General features: G+C 37.5%; 1 protein-coding gene across 3 annotated transcripts in view; it reads right to left on the reverse strand.

Annotated features, from left to right (window-relative positions):
* prickle2b (prickle homolog 2b) overlaps positions 1–17,436 on the reverse strand; it is a 78,878-nt gene that overhangs the window by 16,876 nt on the left and 44,566 nt on the right. Inside the window, exon 1 of one of the 3 annotated variants that reach the window (XM_082155246.1) lies at positions 2,863–3,337. The exons of the other annotated variants lie outside the window; for them this stretch is intronic. The gene's annotated coding sequence lies outside the window, so the exon portion shown is untranslated. Of the gene's footprint in view, positions 1–2,862; positions 3,338–17,436 lie in introns of those variants that run through there. 3 annotated transcript variants of the gene reach the window in all.

Raw genomic sequence — 17,436 nt, forward strand, 5'->3', positions numbered from 1 at the left:
GCATGCATATCTGGAAAGGATGAACATTTAGCTGAACTGAGATTTCTAAGATGACTCTGAAAGTGTTCCACGGAGATGCCGGGCTGGTCCAGATAAATGAACTGGACAAAAATTAGGTCACCGTAACTCCCTCCTCAGTCCTTAACCACACATAAAAAAAGGATTGAGTGAAACGTTCCATGTTTTGACATGCTTCGCACATGACTGCAAATTCCAGGCTCAATACCACTGCACGGTCCATCGATAATGCTCTTCCAATCATCTAAATGTGATTTGAATTAAAAAGGATGCCGGGTTGCAACTACGCATGCTGAATTCATTACAAACGTCATGCTAAAACCCAGGCAATGTGATCTACAAGCCTGCACTGAGAGCCTTTAGAAAGGATTTGTCCTACATAGCAAATATGGAAGACTGGGAATGTAATCTAGGGATGACACAGAAGGTTGTTATGCCCCTGAGACAACCAAGCGGAACGTGGTAAATGTGATTTATGATCTGATCGGACAATTGCTTATTGTGGGTTAATCATTGCATTTTTAAATTGTTCAGACAACAACAGATGTGGACTTCTGTCTAGCTTGAGGGAAACTTATCCCCTTAAAAACCAGGCCTGTGCCACAACCAGACAATCTAATTCTTTTTAACAATAGCCTACTGCTAGACAACAGTGGCATTGTCATCTTTAATACAACTGCCATTTAATAAGCGAGGGACCAGGTCTGCAGTAGCCAAGGTTGTTATAGTTAACTAAAACCATAAAAAACTGTTCCTTGAAATTTAAAAATGTAAAAAAAAAAAAAAATATTTAACTAAAATAACTAAATCTAAAACTAAATAAAAAGGTTGATAAAAACTATTAACCTTTTAAAAAACTAATACATATTTAAACTAATACAATAACAAATCACAACAAAATTACAAAAACTTAAAAATTAAAATGTACATGTAAATTGTAAAAATACATATTAAAAATATTAACAAAAACTATAAAAGTATTTCAATGATCCTAAACACTGGCTGTAGATTTTACAAAATTCCAGTCTCTGATGAGGCTCCCAGGCTTTTCCATGGCATCATTCCGGATTCAAATAACCTTTCTAAAGGGCATCACACAGTGGAGAATCTGGTCACAGCTGGATGCTAGTGAAAGCCAATTCACCCTCTTTTCTCACTCATCTTTTGTGCATATGCAACTGTGTGTACTTTTCCCACATTAAACACTGGCGTAAAAAAAAAAAAAGACAAATAATTCTGTCAATTTCATATTCAAACCACTGTTTTGTGGCATTAAATTAGTTTGTGCTTCAATAACACAAAATACACAACATCTGTATTCACAGGAAGACCGTACTACTGTAGAAGAGTCAGATATCTGAGCCTTTATGACTTTAGAAGCTCATAATATAGACAGTGACACAAGTAATTAAAACAAGACAACCTTTGTGACTGATGACCTACTATATGAACTTAGACGGATGAATAAATCAATTATTTGAAGAAAAAGAAATCAGTTTAATGGAGGCTGCTTCAAATGGACGAGTGGTGAGGGAGGAAACGATATTGATTTAATTGAAATGGTGCTGTAGAATAAGATGGATTCAGCCCAGAGTAACATCCTATTGACAACAAGCAAGCGAGTGACGCATCACAACAATGATGGAAAGTCAGAGTCATTCCGCAAATCGGTTCTTTCAAATGGTTAAAAAAAATGGATTCAGTTCTATTTGAGTAATTGCGTCACAACGTTGTCACTGACAGCTGAATTTTTAACTGTTCTGCATGCGTGTTGATAAAACTGTCATAACTGGATCATAAACTTAAATTCAGTACTTTTTTGTAACATTATGGCTGTTTGTTAGGCTAATTTAGCCTACTTTTTGCCACATTAGTAAAATCTACATTGCACTCAAAAAGCTCCTAAGCCCATTCACACTATAAATAACTATATTAGCATAGCCTACACGCCATGACCATAGTGTTCTGTTTATTATAAGAGCCAGCTGTAGTTATGTTGTATGCTGCTATAGTGCTCGAGCTCTTTAAAGTTAGATTGATTTGCCCTCCATCAGCAGGGAAAAATAAATAAAAAATCGCTCTGAAAATGATTCCATCCATTTCTTTCCTCTGCATCGTTATCATAGCTGTGGTGTGGACTTTCCTGTTCTCATACCTATTATTAAAACGTTATAGTCATAGTAATCTTAATAGTCATTGTCCACGGTGTGAACAGGCATTCACTGTGACGTGAGTGCATTAATCGATTCGGGAATAGCGACTCAACTCAACTTGCACGAGAGACGATTCTCAAACGATTAAACGAGTTGTTGAATTGAGAACCTCGGACCAACTCCGTTAATTATTCAGCCTGGTTTCTTGAACCCTGTGTTAATCAATTAAATGATAATATCAGATTCAAAAGAATTTGCACTCACGAGAAGCGCGAGTGTGTGCTATATTCAGTAAAGAAAATCGCTTGTGCGAATTCAACAGCAGCTGCCTGGTTTTTCTTTCTCTCCTGGGCATTATTCTCCACTTTGTCACTTTATGTGTTAATCCAACAAAACATCACCAAACAAAGGCTTAATCCGACTATCAGAAACAGGTCAACTAGAAATGACTGAAGATAACTGGTGAAAAGTTCGCAGGCGTCTAAAAGGTTTATTTTTAACACCGTGGCTCCGTAACATTAGATGACGGAAACCGTATCAACGTCTGATTTATAAAATGTAGTTTATGTATCAACTTTCTCGGAATAGCTCGACCACATCACGCAGCGAGCGAAGGGAAAAGTCATCACGCAGATTTTAAACTGCAGACCCGATTGTAACAGATCGAGCCACGTACGTAGGCTGCACTTACCTTTTACCATGAACGGAGATGAGAGAGTTCGATGTCGCCAGTCGTGAATCGATCTAAGCACGCGCTACACATTTCCAGCCTGAAAAGCGATTCTGTTGGCGCACTTTCACTTCTCCATAAACAAGCGCTCGCTGCGATTCAATCCGCGCGTCTTTATCAAGCACTAGAGTGACCAGCCTTAGTTCGTACAAAGGTATCGTCCAGGAAAGACATGCCTCAAGCTCTGGCGCTTTGGATAAAACATCTACAGTAACGTGAAAGCACGAAGCGTCCCCGCAGATCCAGCGCGCTTCTCCGTGATAGTTCCAGCAGCATTCGGGGCGTAAAGCCATGAACAGCCTGCGCTTCCCCTCAATAACAGGCTATGAGAGCTCAGTGAACCGTGGCTTGGACTCCACTGGCTCGCTGTTCGCTCTGCCCACTCGAGCTTGTGAATGGTAATGAGCGTCCATGATGTCAGCAAGTCAACGTCCCTACATTAGTTTAATTAGCACCGTGAATAGCTGGTGTTGTTGGAATCATTTACATGCAAATCAGTCTCTTTCCCTCCAACTGTAAAGAGCCCAGACAATACACGCATTTCACAAGGGAAAAAACACCGTTTATATGTAAATAATGTACACATTTAGGATACAATTTTAATTTTCATAAATAAGCCAGAAAAAAGTTTAATAGCCTACTGAAAATATTTTAATGTTCTGAATCAATTTTAACATAATTTGTTATAATAACATTATAATATTATAAAAAATTCACAACATTCATATTACCTGCCACACACACATTTTATTTTATTTTTTAGAAAATAAAATCTGTTAATCACAGCCAGCTGTATATGATGGGCTCTTTTTAAATACTGTATACTGTATGGTCATGTAAAAAAAAAAAAAAGCATATCCAATAAATAAATAAATAAATAAAAAACACCCAGAGGAGGAGGGCATTTGTGGCCAAAACATGTGAGTTTGCAGCCCATTATAATAATAATAATAATAATAATAATAATAATAATAATAATTATTATTATCATCATGAAAAAGCCAACTGAATAAAAGCTTTTAAAAACTTTTTCTGGAAACTTTATTGGATTGTATCCTTTCCCTACAAAAGAGCACATTTGAACATATCTCACAGAACATATGAGCATGTCAGATTCTTTTTTATAATGCATAGTTTGCAAGATTAAAGGCATAGCTTTTGCAGGCATAGCTCATGCATCATAGCATCATCTATGAACGCTGCTCTGTGTTGGTTTTTGGTTGTCTAGGTTGTCTCACCATGATATTTCAGATTAGGGAAGAATTGGGTGAAATGTGTCAGTGGGTAAATAATATAACCCTATTTACCCACTGACACATTTCACCCATTTCTTCGCTAATCTGAAATCTCATGGTGAGACAACCAAGACCACCAAAAACCAACACAGAGCGTTCGCTATGCATGAGCTATGCCTGGTTGGGTAAATCAATACTTATTTCAAAAGCTCGCTCACAACACCAGTTCGCAACAAAGAGAGAGAGAGAAAAAAAAGAAAGCCAAAAAAGAAAGCCAACAACAGTGGTTAAATTCCTTAATAAAACATCCATAAATCTATTTGAATGCAGCTGGCTCTTTAACTTCCAGGTGGCTTAAGTTCTCCGTGTGGATGTGCAGCCATCTGAAAAGAGGGTATCTCTTATTGGACTGTGCTTCTCATTTACCATGCCAGCCTGAGCCAAACCCCTACACACACACAGTAGTATCAATTACCCCCATCCCAGTGCTTTAGGCTTGGAGAGTAACACGCACTGACAGCCACTCTGTTCCCCACAGCCACAAGCTCAGTGACATGCCTGGCCACAAGCCTACGCTGCTCTCCAAATCATGCGGCTGATGGGTTTCTTTTATAAACGCTTCTATAGGTGTGTGTTAAATCACAGTAATCTGCCTGCATGTCTGACATCAAATGAACAATACAAATCGAACGGCTTGAACCAAGTAAGTACATTCAATTTCAGGTTGTTTTCTTTACCAAACCTGATTGTATACCCCCAGAACACTTGTCACGTGTCACATGGGACCATTCTGATACTTTTGCGTATTTTTTAAAAAGCCTGATGCTTCTATTCACTGCCATAATATGGAAGAGTGCGAGCGCGAAAGGGCATACGACATTAGAACAACACGCCATAGTAAATTATGACTTTATTTTCATTTTAGGGATCTTATTTCAGTTATTTGCCAGCAACTAGTAAATAATTTCAGCATTATTTTAATTAACAAAAACGTTTTATTAATTTCAGTTTTAGTTACTGGCAATCCGTGTAAATTTGGTTTTGTCTGAATAAGGATTGCAAAGGTAGACTAAAATTGATGTTTCTTTAATTTCACAAAAGCACCACACCCCCCTTTCTTAGCAAAAATGCTGATGGCTATCATTCTAAGTCAACACTAGGGCAGCTGTACAGCTCAACAGCTGATTGCCGAGGAATGCTTACGTCTCTTTTTTCTGGTGAGACCTCAAGATGAGATAACCAAATTCCATCCAGGGAATGAGCTTCAAGAAATCAAGGTAAAGCAAACCACCTCTTCCGCTTTCCTTGAAAATGGCTCTTTTCCCCCTTGATAAAAATTCACTTTAGGCAACTAACATTTTTATAACAGAGTTGTTTTTAATATAATTCATGCCTTTGGATAGCTTTTCATACGGTTATGCTGAAGCCTGGACATTCTTCTCATGTGTCAGGGTGAATTATGTGCAAAAATGTTATGTATGTGGTATAAAAAGTGGAAGTTTTCTTTACGGGTTACAACCGAGACTGTGCTTGAAATTCAATTTGGAGTTTTGTTAACTATTTACAATCTGTACAGGCGAAGAGAGGAAAGGAAAGACAGCAGGCCGTGTAAAACATTAAGCTATCCAATGCTGCGCTGGGACACTGAGCTGTGTGACCTTGTGAATTGGCTGGCTATTTCTGCCCCACTTCTTCCCCTTTGAAAGGGCTCTTCACTGTACGGAAGTACTGCTGTGCCACATCCATCAATGCATCAGATTAAAGGGAGGAAAGCAGCTGCAGAGCACGATGGGAAGTTTTCTAAGCCATCCACATGCATTTTTCTGACTCAACTCAGAAGTGGGGCACATTTGCTTTGACGGTATAAGTCAGGAAGTTTTTTACCGCACTGAAGAGTTACAAGTGGCGATACAACATGACACGTGGACTATTATATTGTACATTTAATGGCTTCTTTTAAGATGAAACAATGAAGTGTCTCTAAAAATACACTAAGCATTCGGACAGCACTGATGATTCATGTACTCCAAACAGCTCTCTCTCCCTCTCTCTCTCTCTCTCGCACATAGCAATCATACGCACAAATATAAACCTGTGCTTTCAGTCAGAACAATGTGAGGGGGCTGGGTCAGTGACTCTCAAAAAATTCTTACATCACATTCCAGGGCCCAATTCACTGAACATCCATTCATTCTCTACTAGAGAATATCCACTCAGAGATGGTTGTTACATCCCACAGCACAGCATGTTATTTCTCACAAAATGCACAGGGTCTTGCCAGTGCTCCTTTTATAAAGTTAAGAACTATATGCACCTAAATTGGGATAATATTGCCAGCAAGCTACTGAAATCCTTCATGTTTTAGCAAATATAAGAATAGATAAATTGCCTGTGCTGGGTAGATTATTTACTGATTCTAAATTACATGACAAAAAGTGTAGTTAGTAATTTAACCCAATACATAACAAATTGAAGGTAATGTAATCTGACTACTTTTTGATTACTTTTAGATTACTTTTTGACCTAACTCATTTATCACATTGATTTGAATAGGATAACCTTGTCCCATATTGATTTTAAACTACAAAGAGAAAGGATTTTCCATTCTTTGTTATCAACATAAGTGCATTAAATACTAGTATTTAATGTACTAATGTTGATAACAAAGAATGGAATATTCTTTCTCTTTGTAGTTTAAAATCAAGGGTTCCCCAAACTGCAGGGTTTGTGATGGATGGTTTTTGATACCCATCACTTGTGAAATTCTACAGAAAAAAACATAACTCTATACAATGAAAAACTATAAATGGTTTAACATCGCATTATGAAACACATAATTTAAGGTGAAAAACATTAAAAGGACATTCCCAGAAATCCCCGCATGACATGACATGACATATTGTTTTATAGAAATATTTTTTGTTATCAGTAATGTAAATTTGGGTGTTTTGTGTTCCATTTTCAGTTAATTAGTTAATTCCTCAATTAATTGTCTATACAAGTATTGGCTATGATTTATGGAAAGGGCAAAATGAACTCTGATTCATCATGTGGTATTGTGCCACCTGTATTGTTATGGTGGTTTTGTAAATATCCTGTTCATGTATATTACAAATATGTAATGCACATTATCTTGTAAAACAGAGCAAAAAAGGACTATTTTGATAATTATACACTTTCACGCGAGGAAATCACAGAGGACAGCGTTCTAGCTTTCACTTAGTGATGGTTTCAGAGCAGCAAGTTAAACTTTAAAGTTAAATAAATGGGAGCACAAGTATGCCCTGTTTAAATATTTAGTTTGGGGAGGCTGCAGCAGCCAGGGAACAGTCATTTACACAGAGCCGGGACTGAGATAGGCCTGACATGTCCGGAAGAGAGAAAGAAACAGATGGAGAGGAATGGTGTGCATGATAAATGTGCATGATAAGTTTGTTTGGATACATTTTGGCAGAAAACAGAAACTACAGTTTGAGACACACTTACGCTCCACTTTATGACTGATAACCTTGTGTCACTATTAAACCTCTCCAACTCATTTAAAAAGCTCAGACTCAGATTGGATTGAATTCAAATAACAGTCCTTATTGATCCTAATAAGTTAAAATTGTCCAAAAATATTTGTAGCCCAGCAATATTTAAACCACCACACCTAAAGTATGAATATTATAGCATTAAATAAAATAAAAAAACATCAAACAAATTGCCAGTTACTTTAAAGAAAGATAGTACACAATTTTCATCACCCATCTGGTAAATGCATTACCAGACGTATGACCCCTCTGTCCAAAATGTTCTACATACACTTCCTTCTTACGGACAAACCATGTCAGGACTCACTTTCAACAATTCTTTTTTAAAAGAGATATATTACACCTCTGGACAAGCTTCGCACCTTTGAGATTTCCAGAAGACAGAAGTGGAAAAACAAGAATACTAGTGTCCATTATAGTTTGATTTCACCCAGAAATGGACAACAATCTATTAGAGAAGGAGGGAGGTTCAGGCTGCTATGGAAACAACAGGAGATAATATGAAAGGACAAAAGGACATTACAGGAATGACATAATAAAGAGGAGGAGACTTAATAGAGAACACTTTATCTAAACTCATTATGGCTGTTAATCTATTAAGAGCTTAAAAGGCATATGACGAAGGGAGAAATTTGTGTTATTGCTACAAGGCAGAAATCCACAACATTCTGTACATGAGACATGGCAGAAAATTAACTAATTAAATTAGAGATGCTAAAGATTAGAGAATAGAGAAAATAGCATATTAAATGGTGTCTCGCTTACTGACCGGGAAAAGAGTGAGATGATAAATATAGTGAGAAGGAAAGATGGACTATATTCTTCAATATTAGCTCCATAAATCCTCCTTGCACTTCAACAGTCCTCATCTCTCTAAATCTCGCCCTGTGGTCTCTGCTTATTTACATTTCTCTCAAGAAGAACGTTACACCCTACATGGCATTAATGGCCCAGGCAGGCATCAAGCAGAAAGGGGAGCACACACACCTACCATTTTGGTGTGTTTATTTGAACTGCAAATGATGGGGGATGGAGTGTTTGTGTGTGTGTGTGTGTGTGTGTGAGGGACACTGGAGATGGAGAAAGTTTGGTGTTAAACTGCAGGTCTTGGTCCATTTCACACATATCTACACTCTTAGTATGCTTTTCATCGTGCGCTTGTTTCTCACAGACTCCCTCTGCTTCATACACAGACGCTTCTCTGTACGGGACGTCCCAGAGACGGAGCAGAGTGAAGGGATAAAGTGGGGTTATACACGCACCCCAAACCTCTTTGCCTTGGAATTAAACCCTCCTTTGTCTTTACTAATTTTCCTCACTTACTAAGAAGACACTGAGGCACTGTGGGAATTGTCAGGCCAGATCTGATTCACATATGGAAAGCAGCCCTTCTGCCACACAATAGCATCAACTGGAGCCGTTCCAAATCTCCACAGTCTACCTAAGCAAGCTGCCAGTGATTAAAGCTGCAACTTTTTTCTGTTCAAAATGTATTTTTTTTTTATAATAATCGAATACATCATGAATCCATTTTTCCAAACCGTGTTTTTGACTTATCCTGAATCATACGGTACACCTATAATAAGTGTTTATATTCAGACTATTTTAGACTGGTTCGGCTTGTACCACTGCGGAGTAGCCCGGTACCTGCCTGACTCGTCCTAGACATAAACAGAAAGAAGTAGCTCCGGCTAAAATGATCTTTCGTAAGATGCATGCAGTTATGTTTATTAACCGCTAGAGCGCCAATAGTTACAGACTGCAGCTTTAAGTATGGAGATTATTCTGTTAGTAGATCCAGAGCAGAAAAACAATAAAGTAAAAAAACAGCTATATAAACAGTTTACAACACTTAACATAGTTTAAAGAATGTTTTAAGTATAGCGATGTAATACTTGTACTCATGTTGGTTTCATATGGTTTTGAAAATGTTTTATACTATTTTCACATTTAAAGTTTAACTTCGCAGATTTTCAACCCACTTTGTATTGCTACAATGCTGGTAGTCTATGTAAATTAATAATGATTCCTCGTTATCTGTGTTATGTAGGTTTAAAAATTCACGTTTATTTTCCAGCAAAAATCCACAGGATGACGCCAAATGCTCCAGGGCTTTCATAAAAACTTTAGGCTATTTTTCCGCATTTTCGTATCCCTGCCCACGGACAGTCAGATTGACAGAGGGTTATTAACAGAACCGTTATTGTAAGGGTACGTTCACTATACTTTGTCTACTTTATAAACACCATTACGGTAAAAATGGAACACATCTTTCTTACCTACAGTATATGTGACGCCGTTTTGCTTCAGGCGGAACTGACAGAACAGCAGTTTCTTTCAGCTTTCCCCTGTTTGGCCTAAAACACTCATTGTTGGGCTCATTGTTATCCAATTTAAAATGTTGACTATATAAACATGGAGGTTTTTCAGATTTTCTGTCGTATTGTTCTCTTCATATTTACGATTCTTTGAAGCCTTTAGCCACTGCCTACAACGTGCCGGATCCTTCACTGGAAACCAAAAGTAACTCACTCCCACTAAACATTTACTCTTCTAGTTCTTGCACCCGGGAACATTACAAGTCAACACCATTATGACTCAAAGTTTGATAAGTAGTATTTCCTACTAAAGCAAGGCACCATTTGACTCTGGTCAAGCGCCTCCCTAGCAGATTGGTGGGAGTGGCCTTGGATGCCAACATGCCTAGTGCATTATGGGTGTTGAAGTTTTCCAACCTATTTGGCAAATGGGAAGACAACAGCCTTTTTTCTTTGTTTTCTCTAGTCAGGTAGCACCTATTTCAAAATTTTCCCCTTTCTACTCTATAGGCAGCTGAGTTTTATTGAAAGTCCATTTTGCCAGAGGTGAAGTATCCCTTTAATTACTCTGAAAAAGTCACGTGATGTAACCATCAAGTACAAAGAAATAACTATTGATTCTTTACAAAATACAGGTATGTGTTAGTTTAAACAACTTAATCAGTACTTACAATTTTTTTTTTAAGGTTAAAGTATTTTTTTAAAAGTATTTATTTTGTTTTCGGAGAGTTGCACTACATGACTTAAGCTAAGCTAATCTCTAATAAAACATGTCAAATTACTAGATATTTTAAGAGACTGCATGTCGTTAAAACCCAAATATGTATATAACGCACACGCACAAATATATAGACTATGACGTGGCACACCTGCCTTTTCTGAGCTATTTTCTATCCCTGTTAATTGCTGGGTGAAAGTCGTTGAAATCTGAAATAACTCACAGTTCCTTCCATGGACGCCTGAGAGAAGGTAGGCTGTAATTCTACAGTGCCAAATCAGAGCTGTTTCTTAAACCCCCCAGCATGTGGGTGTAGAAAGGACATAAATAGCACACTTTCACTAAACAAAAAAATGAGACATTTAAAACACAGAAATCTAATAGGCGACTTTAATGGAACATTGTAAGAAATGCTGCAAAGCTTACAGCGTCATAAATATGTTAACTGTTAATGTGACTGAGCTTGTACCTTCTGAACATTTTTATATAAAATCACAAACCAAATGAAAGCCATGTACCATAATGAAAAATTCAATCCAGTTTGTCTGCATCCCAACGGCTCTTGGCTTGATGTTAATTACTGATTAAAATGTTAAAACAATTTAGCTTGTGGCTGGAATATGTAATCGCTCTACTTTATCATTCACGGCTGGTGCCGAGAGACCAATCCGCCAAACGCTGCATCTGTCACCCCTTCCGGCGATTCGTCACTATGCGGGTGTAACAAGTCAGAGGATATGACATAATTATCCATTTGTTCATCTGTGTTACACGCTAGCTATCAAGCCCTCAATATAGACCCGTAAAAACAATTAAATGAAACTGAGTGTCAGGCTAGAGAAAAGGGCACTGTGTCTGTTTTCATCATGCTTATCGTGAATTATCATTTTCAGGCCAGAGGTCAGTAGTGCAGCAGCTAGCATGTGAGCATTCGGTGTTGACACATGCCTGATAATTAGCACTTTTGGTATTTAAGGTCTTGTCATACAGGTATGCTTTGCTAGCCTAATATATAACAATACAACACAGCATTAGTGTGCAGTAGAAGACATATATGCTGCTAAAAAGACCAGTTTAGCCAGTCAGCAGGTATGTTGTTTTAAATTCTAACAGGGTGCTTTACTGGCAAAACCAACAAGACTTCCTTTGCTAAACAAGCGTCAGCAGATCATTTTTGCAGGCTGTAATATGGCTATGAAGCTCCACTAGCTAGCTTAGAGCCAAACTAGCATAAATCAGTTAGCGTAGTTGTAGTCTTTGCCTCCATTGACCTCCTCTGTAGAGAGGCTACAGCTGTGCTTGATCACATTATTGATCTGTTTATACTATCATTTAGTGTTTAATCTCAGCCTGAAGAGTTTTATTTTCTTATCAGATACCCACATAGAGATCTTGTTTTATTATTTTTTGCTTAGTATGAAGCAAATGATGTAGCAAATCAGGCCATATGTGCATCTAAACATGATAACAGACCTCTTAAGTAGCCTATGTAGTGCAGAGGCAATGAAATTAAATAAATATGTAAGGCTCACAGATTTGAAATGACGCTAGTAAGCAGTTTTTCCTTCCTCACAGGATTCTGTGTGTGGGAGTGCGAACAATGTATGAACTCCACCATCTGGTCTATTTTACAGCCTGTGTGTGCAAATCCGTCCTATTTCTAAAGTAGCATCTCAAGTTTTCATTGCCCACTTTTATTCTTCCCTCAAAAGAGTAATCTTTTTGTCTGCAAGTAGACGAACATGCCATCTAAGAGATGTTGTTGAGATAAGAACAAAGGGAGTTCAGGACAAGACCGGTCACACTCACAGGAGTCTCCACCACAGACGACTCTGTTTTAGAGGCCAGTTGAGGAATTTGACACACCAAAGTTGGTGACCTTCGTAAACTTTAGAGATCCTGTGTCGGCCACAAACACACACGCTTGCACACAAATAAAAAACAACTCCTCAATTCGAACAAAACCCACACACAGACGAGAAGTTAAAAAGTTGGTTTTCATGAGGCAGATTTCTTAGCTCAATCAGTTCCAAATTTGAAATAATTAACTTTTGTCTCCATCAAGATAATAGTGTCTTTAATAAATGTTCCATGAATATTCTTAGATGTAAAAAAAAAAAAAAAGTCTGCTATTTGATTAATTTCTGTTTGTTTGTGTTTCCCAACCAGTCGGACAAGGCACAACTGATGTGAGTTTGGAGGCGGAGCTAACTGGTTATCTGTCAATCACTGGGTATTGATGTCTATATGTGGATTGTATGAACAGTAGAACTTCTCCTAATTCCTAATTCATTACATTTTCATACACATGTGAATTAGTTCTTAAACTCTTTTAAATGTTAATGAATTTGGAGAATTCTAGATGTGCGACCGTGTGCCCGAGACTAACCATTTGCATAAAACATGCTGAAACCATCTTCATATAAGAGCTTTTCAAGGGCTTTACTCTCAGCAAGCATATGAAGCTCTGTAAATACGAGCAATGCCAAGCATGTCATCCTCAAAACCAGTTCAAACACAATAAGCACCTTTTAAACAGACCCAGAATACCGACCTCTCATTAGCCAGCTGTACATACACATCTATACAGAGAAACCTTGCAGCTTGAGCTATAACACATTTTTTCGTTACTCTCGCACTATGATTAAATATATTAGGTGAACAAAAAAAAACTTCATCTTAGTTTGATTATACGAGTATGTGATTTTTGCTTACATGTGGTTTCAGTTGTTCCTACATTTTTCCCCATAAATTTAGAATGCATTTTAGTACAAAACTTATTGATGAATCAATATTTGTTTGTGAAAACATTTGTACACAGATTTCACGCGCAAATTTCCGCGCTTGCCACTTAGTGAGTGAGACCCACTGTTTTTGCAAATTCATTTAGTCACGTAAGTGGCACAGAAATCACACACTTCAGCTTTGAAACAAAATTTCACACTAGCAAAAAACAAAATTCAGCATATGAGTCAGATGCATAAAAAAGACTAAATTGAAATCAGTTGTATCAAAGCCTGACACCTGCTTAATGGAGGGAACAATCACCATGATTCATTTCTATGTCCTTTACATTTTCTAAGTGAGTTTTGCAGCCTCTAATTGCCCTGAGTTGACATTAATACTGAAGAGATGACTCAGTGTGGGTCTCAACCTCTCTCTGCTCATCTGCTACCAGCTTTCTCCGCTACGCTGTTTAGGCCATTGCAAGAGCTGTACAATGCACAGTCTTAGATTTGTTTAAATGGGCAATTCATTGCATGACTAAGTCGGCTGCCTCTTCGTCAGACATTAAATTACAGAGATGATAAATGACAACAGCCCATTAACAGCAGACATGGTCATAATGAGCAAATCTTTAAATCTCATGTCCTGTAAGTAGAGTATGGGGTTGGTTATACTGGTATTTTCAATGATTGGACATTGGGATAGCGCGTAATGCTTAAACGGACAGTTAATCTAAAAAACTAATTTACGCACCCTCATTAATGTTCCCTCTAAGCTGATGTCACGGCTGCGCAGAAAAATTGAAATGCTGTGTAGGCGCAAAATGTGTGGGGAAAGCCATTTGATTGTAATTTAATAAATGAGAAATAATTGCAATTGTTCTGGTCAACCGCTATTAAAGTTAGTGTCGCTATAGCGTTAGAACCAAAGACTATAGATATAGAAAGACCGATCACTCCTGGAAATTAAGTAATGAAGCAATTGCTCTTTTCCGTGCAATCACAATATATGGGGACTCAAATTCAAACAAAGTCACCAAAAAAGCATCTTATTTTCCAAGTCTGATAATCTTCTACTTCAGAGTTGACCCAAAACCAGATCATTGAGCTGAACTCAAGAATTGAATCAATTCTTGATCAATCTCAAGGTCAGTCTTGAGATTCTTTCATAACGCTACTATTCTATCAGACGACGCTACTTTTCTCTTGAACTCAATGCACAAAAAGAAATTAAGAAAAATTTCAGTTTTTGACAGATTTTTTATTTACGGGTGAGCTATTCCTTTAATACTGTGGGTAATTAAAGTTCAGTTCAAATTCTGTTCATCAGAGCTTAATGAGAATGTATGACAGATTTGGGTTAGGTGCTACAGAGAGTTGTTTGTGTGTGTACGTCTCAGTAAGATTGATCAAATGAAGAAATTATTAGGCTTGAAAACTCTTCGTGGCCATGGCAGATTCTCTTTCATTATTAGAGAAACAACCCCTCCTCAAGCCCCAGGGAATTGTGAGCATGTGCATGTGTGTGTTTGTGTGTATAGAGTTGACAATGGGCTTCAGGAGGAACATAATTGTTTGCAAATGGTTTAGACAAGCAATGATGAAAAAGCACTATGGGGCTAAATGTGTTCATGTGAGTAAACGTTCAACATATAACATGCCGACTAGAAGCCAAATACAGGGAATGAGACAGATCAGCCATCCAGCTCATCTACTAAAGCATGACTGTTCAATGGAAGGGATCTATCACACTTCTCCTCTTGCTAGCGTCTGGGAGGATGTTGTGCCAACCATTTATTGGGAGTCAGATTTAGGGCTTTGTGGGAATGAGTGTGTCTGGGGGATGGGACATTAGAAAGGGAGGGTTAGGGTGTTAATGGTTAAATGTCTCGCTTGCCTTGTGCTGATGTCATTGGATCAAGATAGCTTCCTTAAAACACAGCATGTGGTTGAAACTAGACCCAGACGCAAGGAGAAACTGGTTCTGGGTGCATGAAACCTTGAAATGTTAAATCTATGGTCATAGATATGAGATTGGTCTTAAAGAAAGTCTTAGATATTTTTAAATGAACATTCTCCACTTTTCCTTCTTGACATATAACCCAATGTCAAACACAATAAAGTAAAAAGGCTCCTTACATTTTGAGGTTATTGTCCATCTCCAAAGAGAATCCAGTTTTATTTGCTTAAATGTATTGGACCGAGCCATAAGGCAGAATTATGGATAGGTTCCTAGCACTGTGTCAGAGTTTAAAATGAGGAATAGATGAAAAAACGATAAAGGGAGAAAAAAGAGAAAAGACGAAGTTTGCGCTCTTATGCTTGCATTGACAGGAGTCAACATGAGTCTTTGTCTTTCTTTTGCTTACTTGGTGGAAGCAAAACCTCTTTTACAAAGTCACATTTTTCTATAAGGCTGAACATCAAAACAAATACTATCTATTGTGAGCCTTGGGAACAGCTTAAACCAACTGTTAAATTGTAGAAATGTATAATTCACAACATTGTGAAGGGTTAAATCATAAAAGGGCATAAAAAAGGTGTAAGAATAGAAACAGTGCATTTAGATATTATATATTTTTTTTCACAATACAACCTCAATACAAAATATATGTATAGCCTTTTGGTGGATTTTTTCACTGAATCTTGCATGCTGGAACATTAAAGATATAGAATATATATTAATAAATAAATAAATATAAAGCTATCTACAAAACTAATATATATACACACGCATACATACATACATACATACAGTACATACATACACACACACTATTTTCTTCTAGTCTTGTATACACAAGCATTAAAAGCATTTGGGGCAGATCGCGTGGCTGGAAAGGAGGTGTAAAGCCCGAGGGAAGCTAAAGAGGCGGTCTGTGTAATTTTAAAATGCAACGGTTGTAAACCCGAACGAATACCAGCAACACTACTTGGAGGGAAGTACTCTGACCTCTGGAGTTACACACATTGCAATATGAACAAACAAAGCACACAGTCCCAACCTCAGCCATATTTAAGCACTAAAACTCATGGTCTCTGCTCATTTACAGATCCTGTCCGCCTAATTACATCTACACAGCCAGTCAGTCCCAGTGAAAGGCTACAGGAATATGTTACATTAATAACAATCACTAGCAGTCTTATCACACTCAGCACAGCTTTCACCAGCTTAATGAGTGAAGGAGTGCTTAGCAAGACCTGCGAAACAATACCGGCGGGCCAGACAAGGCCACGAACACCACACATTCACTCACACAGCAGATGAAAACTGCACCCACAGCATTATTCCATCAACTAAAGCTCTTTTAATATTTCTGACGTGTGGTTTGCACTCAAGCACTAGATGTTGCTGTGTGTGTGTGTGAAGAGCAGAAGGTTTACAACGGTCATGTCATTGTTTATGCATTTTTGTTTGTGTGTGGTGCATGTTTAGCAACTCTGGTTCTAATTATGGAGACCTTTCTGATTTATAGGACACACTAAATCTTTTCATGGCAAATGTTGTATTAATTTTATATATATAATGATTTCATATATTATTTAATAAAATAAAAAATGACTTATTGTTACAGCACTAGGCGTGTGTGTGTGTGTGTGTGTGTGTGTGTGTGTGTGTGTGTGTGTGTGTGAAGAGAAACAGATTAGGTTCTGCATTAGGACATTTCTAATGGTCAGGGGTTGACAACAAACATGTTATTGTTTTATTTAGGAATATCTGTTTGTGTTTTGTGCATGTTCAGCATATCTGGTTCTAATCTGGTTAACAGAGACCTTCCTGATTTATATAATGCAGTAATTGTTTTGTTTTTGTAAACAAAAATAAAATACAATAAAATGTAATAAAAAAATAAATGTCATGTCAAAGTCTCATGGCAAATAAAATAAAATTACAATACTTTAATAGCCATTTGAAAAAAAATGAACAAAAATGTAATTAATAAAAATAAATTAAAATGTTGTCCACCTTCACTCCAAAAATGTTTAACTTCAGTTGTCCCCTAT

This window comes from Leuciscus leuciscus, assembly GCF_965113295.1.
Source record: "Leuciscus leuciscus genome assembly, chromosome: 23".
In the NCBI taxonomy this organism is placed as follows: domain Eukaryota; kingdom Metazoa; phylum Chordata; class Actinopteri; order Cypriniformes; family Leuciscidae; genus Leuciscus; species Leuciscus leuciscus.